General features: G+C 32.3%; 1 non-coding gene across 1 annotated transcript; it reads right to left on the bottom strand.

Moving 5' to 3' along the window:
- Positions 1-731: 731 nt before the first annotated feature.
- Trnar-ucg (transfer RNA arginine (anticodon UCG)) lies at positions 732-804 on the bottom strand. The gene has a single exon. It is a non-coding gene; the product is annotated as a tRNA-Arg (tRNA).
- Between the last annotated feature and the right edge of the window lie 9399 nt (positions 805-10203).

Raw genomic sequence — 10203 nt, 5'->3', positions numbered from 1 at the left:
ATTTTACTTTCTAAAAAAATCATAAAATACAAGGTCTTCAGAAAAATTAAAGTTGGTGAACAAACTGAAAAAATGGCGGGAAATTTTGAAAATTGACATAACTAAATAATAGCAACATAAAAATTGAGGGGGTCCCCCGAGCATAGTTTACTGTCAGGCGTAAAATAAAAAAGTATGCTATTAGAAACTTTAGAATGGACAACCCTGTATATTTTTTTATCTCAAAAGCTATCTAAGAATTATTTATAAACTTTGGTATAAAACTTCATCGGGCCATAATCTATTTCTGGAAAATTAATCATTAAACATGTTAGGCCTATTTAGTTTCAATATGGCAGCCATTTTAATTTTATAACCTAACTTACTAATAAACAGCTGATTTAATATTTTTTTCTCGCTCGAGTTTTTGCATGCTTGATATCTTATTACACTGATTTTTAACACATCATCGATATATTTTAAAACTGTATTCATGTAGTTTTAATACAGACGTGTGTTTTCATTTTCAAGAAATTATTACTAACAAATAAAATGTTGTTTTAATTTAATACTCTCGTTAGATCTAATGGACTGTCTGCCCAACCAAATGGGCTATTTTAATGTATAATGAATAGTAGGAAAACAAACCTTTTCTTCACCAGTTTATACCTTTCTTACTTTCACGTGTTAACCTCTAAAATAAGTAATATTTTGTTTACTATCAGAAAGAATATTGTAAAATAAAAGTTATCCGACCGTGACAGGATTCGAACCTGCAATCTTCGGATCCGAAGTCCGACGCCTTATCCGTTAGGCCACACGGTCGTTGTGATAAACCAGAGTTCCTTAACACCAGGATTCAGAATAAAAATTACTTCCATATAATCACGAAAATACTATGGTTTTCACCTGTCATACAGTTTATGCGAATTTCGTTATATATTGTTACACAAATCACTGATCTAATAATTTTATTGTGCTACAATATTATCAATAATATAAAATACATATTTCAAAACAAATCTCAATATATATCTCAGGAATAAATACACCGTGTCTTTATTGTATACATAGTTAACAATAAAAACATGGAACGATTGATTAACTATTTTTACTATAGTAAACATTTCAATAAGTATAAGAAACTTAAGCTAAAGACTAGTAGGAGAGACATTTTGATTAAGTGATGTAATTCTGTTGTATGTTATTTTAATTTTAACGGGTATCCATACAAAATATCCTATTGAGATATACATATCGAAAATTTACTTTAAATGTATAAATAAAATAATTTAAATTATATAATGTTTTTTTTACAAAAATCCAATAAATACTTTTAGTTTAGTTTATTTTATGTCATAGTATATTATTTAAAGATTGTTATATATATTCCCACGAGATAGAAAATGTATACATCTATCTTTTGATATTTCATTTATTGATATATCTATAATGATCCTTCAAATAACATAAAATATGGTTTTGTTTTCCATAAACACAATTCATGCCCTCTTCTAAATTTACATAAAATTTACCTTTCAAACCTTTTGTAGATTCTACTATGGAACTTTATAAACAGTTTTATACCGATGATTACCAACGGAACGAGAACTTAAATTAGTTCCAGTTAACTTATTAGAATTTAATTTTTAGATACAGTAATATTGATATAAGTTATCTTTTTAATGAAACATTCCATTAACTTGTACGTGCACAATATTATAATCCCACAAATATTATGATACCACTCCAGCATTTAGAGAGGATTCAATAAAAAAAAATGGATTAATGTCCTTATTCATAATTCCATTTACTTTATGAACACAAACGCACCAAGTTGCGGGTCAAATGAGTTTATGATGTTTAAGTACGATTACTTCAAACAAGTACCTACTAACATTTTTTTGTTTAGCTATCTTATCAGGCTACTTAAAGTATAATACTGTAGCGAGAATAAAACCCTTTATTTATTTCGTTCTGAATGTTACTCCCATAAAATATTATTTCTGCGAGCAATTTAATTTTTGTTCTACTCTAACATCTACCTAGATAAAAAGAACAGTTTATATTCAGAGAACTGCTTTAATACTTTCATTATTTAAATCCTAGGAACCATGAGTAAATTGGAATATCGTTTTGAACAAAGAGAACTTGTATTTTATGCGCAGACATTTTGCAGATTGTCAGTCAAGTCTACGACCAGCTCATTAGGCTCTTACGGTGACACACTATCGATCTTTTCCCCGAACAAGACCCCGAACCGAGCAGGGAGAAGGGAGAAGGGAGGTCGAAGGGAGGATGTTCGATAGTGTGTCACGGGTCCGTACACCGATCAAGACGCCGAACAAGACATCAGGCCGAGCAGGGAGACGAGCGCTCTGGAGGCGGTTTTTTGGCGAAAGATCAAAGAAAAGATCGGTCCGATGTACGGTCCGATGTACGATAGTGTGTCACGGTACATTTTTGCCCCGTACATCGTCGCGAGCGCCGCACCGAGCGGCCGCCTGCGCTAGCATTGATAGTTCTGATTTAATATGGCAATTAAACTCTTTAATTGGTAAAATAAATAAATGTTGGGTAATATGTTGCCGTTAGATATTATAATCATTTTATATGTAATGTTTGTGGTTTGTTTGGTCAAAGTTGAAAGTGTAGAAACCGTTAAATCAATTATATCAATAATATTAAGGTTGAATTAAATAATTGATGTTGACTTAAATTCTTTCAAAAATAATATAAACATTAATATTATTAAAGGCAATTAAAATGATCATTCTGTAACGTTATTTCAATGAATAAAACCAATAGAAATCAATAGATATAACTAAGCATCCTTTCTAGAATATTTTATTTTTGCGACAAGTTTTCAAAATGCGACTTTTAACAATAATTTTTACGTTATAGAAACTTTTTGGCTTTGGTCTGATGTGCATTTTTTAGACTGGGACCAGTCGGGTAGTTTCGGGGTAATTTTGAACCAGTTGAAGGGTAAAAAGTCTGGTCTGAAGGGTAAAACCAATGATGTTTAACTTGAATTTAGTAATTGATGTTATACTTTAATTCTTTCAAAATTAATATAAACATAAATATTATTAAAGGCAATCAAAATTATTATTCTGTAACATGTTATTTCATGTTTTATTACTGTTTTAGTATTACTGCCTCTGCGCTCTCACTCGCACACACTCTCTATCTCTCTCCAAACTTCCTTTTGCCGCGCTCGGTAGAATTCGTCTGGTCTTGGTCATGTTCGGGGAAATGTTCGGAGTAAAATTTTGCTGATATTTATCTCCCTTCTCCCTTCTCCCTGCTCGGTTCGGGGTCTTGATCGGGGAAAAGATCGATAGTGTGTCACCGCCTTATTTCAACTTTCCAAAGACCGCGAAATTACAAGTAATTACCACCATTGTGCTTCCCGCCAATTCCGAGCAATCATCGTCCACGGACCTTTTTAGGTCTTTGTTTTCAATTTAAAAAAAGGCTCGAATCACCACTTATTGTTGCTGATGGTAAGTGAGAAGTAAATTACTTTGTTTTAATGAAATCTGTGTGAAAGAAAATATTTAAATAAAACTTAAATGTATAGCATTATAGTAGTATTTTCACAACTCAAGCTACTCAATAGAAGAAGAAGAAGAAGAAGAAAAAGTGTTTATTGAAATAAAATATCAATACAGTGTTTTTACATAAACACAAAGAGCAATGGTCAAAGACCGTCTGTTTTGTGGTTGACATACTGATTTTACAATATTTTAAAACACTTTAAAAGAGTCCATAAATCACAAACTATAATTCATTAAATAAACTGATTTCTAGTAAAAAATACACAAATAGCACTACATAGTAAAAAGGGATCAATTAACAAAGTAATCAAAAATACAATTGAAATATAGCTTACTGAGAACCTGAATTTATTCTACAAACAGCAATGAAATATAAGTAACAATAAAAAAAACAAGCCTTTTTTTGATAAATACTTAACAAACAATATTTTATACATTTTTTAAATTAAATTAAATTTCAAGCTACTCAATAATAACTGGGCTAACAAAATAGAACCAATATTTAATGCAAAAGTGCCTAAAAAAAATAGCAAACAAAATAAAAGCTCTCTCTTTGAGTCAGCAACTTCCAGCTGACTATAAATGCAGTGTCAGTGTAAAACTGAGTATGGAAATGTCATGTTTTTTAACGGACATCAGCTGTTTTCTAAGCCAGGGCCACCAAGGACAGCTGATTCCAGTTCCGGAATCGTGTAATCATTCAATGTTTGTAATATACAATAACAACAACTCGTTGGATTTTCACTAAAATATTCACCTAAAAATTGTCAGATTTATTTTCTAATTAAATAACATTAATTTTTATTAGAAACTAGGTTTGCTGTTACAGGTAAGGTTATTTTTTGTTTGTTTTAGAACAGTTTATTTAATCCCCTAAAGAATAATATGTATATAATAGTGTTTTTTGTCTATGGGGTCATCAAAACGAAATAGTAAATCTGTCCTGGGATTAAGTCTTAACATGACACATACGTAAACAGTTTATTTGGGAAATTCAGTATAGCTTTTTCGTCATACTGCAGCAAAAACGGCCGTTTTTAATGCATGTGTTGCTGGTCTAAAGTAGCATTTTTACTCTCTAGGGAGTAAAAATAATTTTTAGTCCCTAGGGGTAAAAATCAGCTGTTGTAAACAGTTGTAAATTTCGATTGTGGCAATCATATCGATTGATTTATTAGGTAAGGCGTTAGCCTATTGTTGTCGATCGCTCGAGATATCGATGGTAAAATGTACTTTAACACAATCGTAATAGACGAAATGACTAAATCACCTACTAAACAGTTGCTTAATTGTACCAGCAGAATTGAATACAAGCTAGAAGTTGTTTTGAGAGGTTATCTTTACATACAATTATTTAGTGTTCTAGCTTAATGTTAATTAATGATGCAATATGACGAAAATTATAGTTTACCACACGGGCAAAAATTGTGTTTTTAGTGAGAGTCACTTTAGGCCCTAGCGATTAAATATACTATTATGAGTGTCGGGGTCTAGAATCCCGTACTTAGAAAAATACCACATCAATATAACCGAAACATTGTCTAAACCTTCGTTATGGAAGTGTCCGCAACAATCATTCAAACAAAATAAAATCCAAAAATTAATTCCAAACCAGTTAAATTAAAACCGAGCATGCAAACGCACACAATGCCGCCAGAGATCGTTACAAACCGTGACGACAATGTCCTACAGATGCAGTGCTGCACCCATCACCCCCTCCCAGCTGACACCCCGATGACGTCATACCCTCCCCTACACAACAGGTGACAGTGTACCGATCACCTGTCATTCGGTTGTGTCCTATTGTCGTGTTCTGTTGCATTATTTGTTTCTGCTTCTTTTAGCAAGGTAAATGTACCAAGTTATTAGGTGATTTGTATTTTATAAGGATATGTGTACAGAGTGACAAGTGTAGTGATTCATAGAAGTACTTTTAGAGGTTAACTGTAAGAAATGAGCATGTGATCCTTAGTTCACATCAATAAAGAAGGATTTTCATTTTCAGTAGTAATAATTGTTAGTAATATTTATTTAACGGTAGCTGAGTAGGTATGCTCGTTTCGTGATCAAAATATTGTCGGTTCAACCATGCAAAAGTCTGCGTTTATTTATTTGGTCGGAAACTTAATACATTTAATTGTAAATCACATCTAGCAAATGGAAATTCGCTTAGTCTGCAGGTTTGCTGCTGCGGGGGTATATTCAAGTTTTCTTCGCTTAGATTCGCGCTAAAATTCGCACCACGGAGTAACGGCGTCGTTTTTTTTTATTAGTTATGGTTTAATGTTATTTTATCACATATTGGAATAGTCCAAAAGTCGTTACAATCAAGTCAATTGTGTTCCTCTGATCTAAAACGTGCAAAAATAAGAGCATCGAAATTGCAATTGATACCAACCTCTGTCGAAGTGGATTTTGCCCACGAATTGTGACAAATTAAAGCGTCAATTGAATTTGGAAAGTTACTTATTTCAGCTCTTTTAGAGTCACTGTAGTAAAATCTTTACCGTCTGTTTCAGATTGGAGAAATAGAGCTGGACTCGTAAGTAAGAATTTAGTGAATGTTTCAAGGGACCATAAAATAAACAGGACTGGAAGTAAAGAAAATAATTGTTAGTACTGTAACTAATGGTAGGGTAGATGAGTGGTTATAGTTCTCGCCTGGCAATCAAAAAGTTGCCAGTTTAAGGCTGAGGGAAGTCAGTACCTTTTTGATAAAACTGGACTCAGCTGTTCCTGATCATTGGTCTTTATGATCCTAACTGAAGGACCAGCTGATCATAGTCAGCAAAGCTACAAAGATCATCTCACACCATTCTACACTAATCCTTCACTCTTATTTGGGTTGAAATTCGCACCTAGGTGGCGTCCCCATTCCAATTAGTAGAAATTTTTTGTGTAAATCGACAAAAATACAAATAACCTTTATTCGAAACATCTATAACAACAATAATGAAAAATGAATTTTTATAAGTCTGAACTTTAGGTGCTCTTGTCTGCAGAAAATCCTAGTTTTTGTAATAAACCACTAACTTACTAAATTCATTATCATACATAAATGCAAATATTAGGATATTAGGGGATTACATAGTTCCTTGTTCATTACAGTAATTTAATAACATTGAATAATTCTAAATATAACGCGTAAGATGGTGTCTGAAGTGATTTCACTGGAATTGTTGTCATAATAATCCCTTACATGCAAAAACTCCTATGATACAAGGGATAAAAGAGTGAAGTATAAACATTTCTTCATAAATAAAATTAAAACACTATGATATTTATGTAACATTAACAAAACAACCAACTATTAATTGTACACAGCTTTCAGGCTTGTTCTGCATAACACTGGGAAGATTAAGCACGCTACCTAAGCAAAGTTCTTGTCTAAGTAATGTGAAGTGCAGACATTCCAAGAAGTAGCTTTAGTAATAAATGGACTGCACTACTTCTAAAACTAAATATATTACAGGGGGTTACTTTATTGGACTGAACTGTATAAGATGTAATGTTCTGTGTAAAGTTATTTATTATCATTACCTTGAATTAGAAATAGTTTGTTAAAAATGTTGTCACGGCTCTGCCATTAGAATGGTTAAATACGTAACAATTTGAATATAGGAAAATATGTAAAATAATGTAAAAAATGTAAAATTTTACAAAAATAAATTATTTCATGATTTTTAGTGACTGTATAATTTTTTATATATTAATTACTTGAGGTTTTTTGATAAGCAAAACTGTTTGGAACAATCAAAAGTTCCACAGAACAATCATTATTTTAAAACTGCTTGAGTCACCTGTTCAGGTTACATAATCAATCGGTATGAAAATAAACATTTTTAGATAATCCTTAAGAAAGAAAGAGTTGTCCATTAAATTAGACCTAATGAAAAACTAATTGTATTTTCTTGATACATTGAAATGTCAGACATCATCGTTTCCTGCAATCGGTGTACTTCTACATTACTACATTATAAATACCCCCTCGCAGCAATCCTGCAGACTAAGCGAATTTCCATTAACCTGATTGGATTTACACTAAAATGCCTTCATAAAAATAGCACATTTGTTTCCTATTTAAATAGAATTAGTTTAACGAGTACTTAGGTTTGCTGCAAAAGGGAGGGTAAAAAAGATTTTTTTTTTTTTATAAAATGATAATAGTTTAGTAAGAAATAAAAGTATTTTCCAAAATCAATCAAAAAATGTTCATAAACAAGCAAACTACAACAGTTGACTTATTCTCCATAAGAATAACATGGGAATTTTAAAATTACAATTTTTTTGAATTTTCTCTGTAACAATTAGGCGCACAATAACGCTTCAATATACTAAATTATTTGTTTTTTTAAGCTCTACAAAATGGTTTAAAAAGAAATTGTGAAATTTTGTGTTTTTAGGGTCAAAAATGGGAAAACCCTATTTTTACCCCATAAAACCCCCCATAAACCCCCGTTCCCATAGTCTGACCATGCTGGTTCGCGAACTCATTCAAGTTTATCCCGCCTTACACCTTCAAACAAAATTTTATCAAAATCGGACAAAAATTACTCAAGTTATCGTGCGGATGGACACACACACATATATATATATATATATAGATATATAAAAATTTGAACGAATGGTGTTTTTGGCCTCTGGTGACATCAAAATGAAAAAGTAAATCGGTCCTGGGCTTAGGTCTTACCATGAGACCTACGGCAATAGCTACTTCCCTATAGGGAAATTCGCTAAAAGAAATACAGTAACGTCTCAAGCCTGTTGGAACAATATATTTGTTATTCCTCAGCTACCAGCACTAAAAAATCTCTCAAAAGTGGAAAATTGGTCGATAACACGTATAGTACCTTTGGAAAATATTATATGAAAGATTGGTTCAGCTAAAAGTGGTGTAAGTCATGTAGGGGGTTTTGTTTGCTCAAGATATAGCCTAGTCGAAATTGCAAATCATCTTCCTCTAGGACTTTCCGAAGCAGGCATAATAGTATTGATATTTTATAGTAACTGGGTAGAGAATATTAATAAGCATTCCACATCTGCAAATGAAATATGTATATGAAAGATTGGTTCAGCTAAAAGTGGTGCAAGCCATGTAGGTGGTTTTGTTTTCAAACAAAATCTTGATCAAGATCAAGATATAGCCTAGTCGAAATTGCAAATCATCTTCCTCTAGGACTTTCCGAAGCAGGCATAATAGTATTGATGTGATATAGTAACTGGGTAGAGAATATCAATAAACATTCCACATCTGCAAATGCATGTTTAGTAATTAAAATATTTAACACTTTTAAGACAATTGACGATTATGCACTGTCACACTTCTTAGGTCGTGTAAGGAATAATTGCATTTAATTTATATTTAGACCTATTTTACGAATGCTTTGGTTTTCACAATACACCTTTATTTGTCAATATCATACAGCTATTCACTGAAACATATATGTTTTTTAAGTCAGAATATTCAATACTAAAAACAGAATTACTGAATACACAAATCAGATCAAACTTTAAAATAAATTTTTTATAGTAACCAAAACAAAATGCATGGCAAGAAATAGTTTATTGATCAATATGAAGCAACTGTTTCATGAAGAATTGTCTCTAGCTTCATTTAAATGGTTTCAACTAACAGCTGTAGGAATGTTATCATTATTTATTGCCTTCTCTGCACAAATGTAAACAATCTGCACAAATGTAAACAAAATAAATGTTGAATATTTAAGGTTTTCAGAATTTTTCACCGAAACAAATATTATACTTAAACATAATATATAAGGTACCTAATAGAAACTCTCCTGGTTATTTTGGTGGTGGAACCATACTGATCGGTAAAAGAATCACAGAGAAATTGGTGAACATACATAGAAAAAAAAAAACATCGCCACAAACAAATTGAGAACCTCCTCCTTTTGTTGGTAGTGGGGAAGTCGGTTAAAAATATGTAAAATACATATGAATATTCATCCAAACCAATGTTAAGTTAGAAAATAGGCTCATGTGGCAAGTCCAAGGTCGTTCATGTCGAGGGTTCGCTTCCCGTGAGTCGGACATAAATTTATTAGATCAATTAATTTGCGTAATGATCGGTTCATCCCTTATTTTGCCTTACACGTTCCACGTATAGGTTTTAAGGCGATGACCTGAAAATCCGTACATTATGATGTACGGGGAAAACAAGGTTAGGTGCAACCCATACATGATGTTGTACGGTCAAAAACAAGTATACGTACAACCCGTACCTGATGATAAACGGGCAAAAACAAAATTGAGTACATGATGATGTACAGGCAAAACAGGAATAGATGTATCCCATTCATGATGATGCACGGGCAAAAACAAGTTTACGTACAACCCGTACCTGAAGATAAACGGGCAAAAACAAAATTAAGTACATGATGATGTACAGGCAAAACAGGAATAGGTGTATCCCATTCATGATTATGTACGGGCAAAAACAAGGTTACATGCAACATATGATGATGTACAGTAAAAACAAGGTTAGGTCCATCACGGGCAAAACAAGTTTACGTACAACCCGTACATCATAATGTACGGTAAAAAACAAGGTTACGTACAACCCATACATGATGATGTACAGTAAAAAACAAGGTTAGGTCCATCCCGTACATGATGATGTACGAAAAAAACAAGGTTACAC

This window comes from Macrosteles quadrilineatus, unplaced genomic scaffold (assembly GCF_028750875.1).
Source record: "Macrosteles quadrilineatus isolate MER2022 unplaced genomic scaffold, UCM_ALF_1.0 Scaffold_4__1_contigs__length_99947679, whole genome shotgun sequence".
In the NCBI taxonomy this organism is placed as follows: domain Eukaryota; kingdom Metazoa; phylum Arthropoda; class Insecta; order Hemiptera; family Cicadellidae; genus Macrosteles; species Macrosteles quadrilineatus.
Note: the sequence above shows the minus strand (reverse complement) of the source record. Positions and strands in the feature narration are given on the sequence as shown.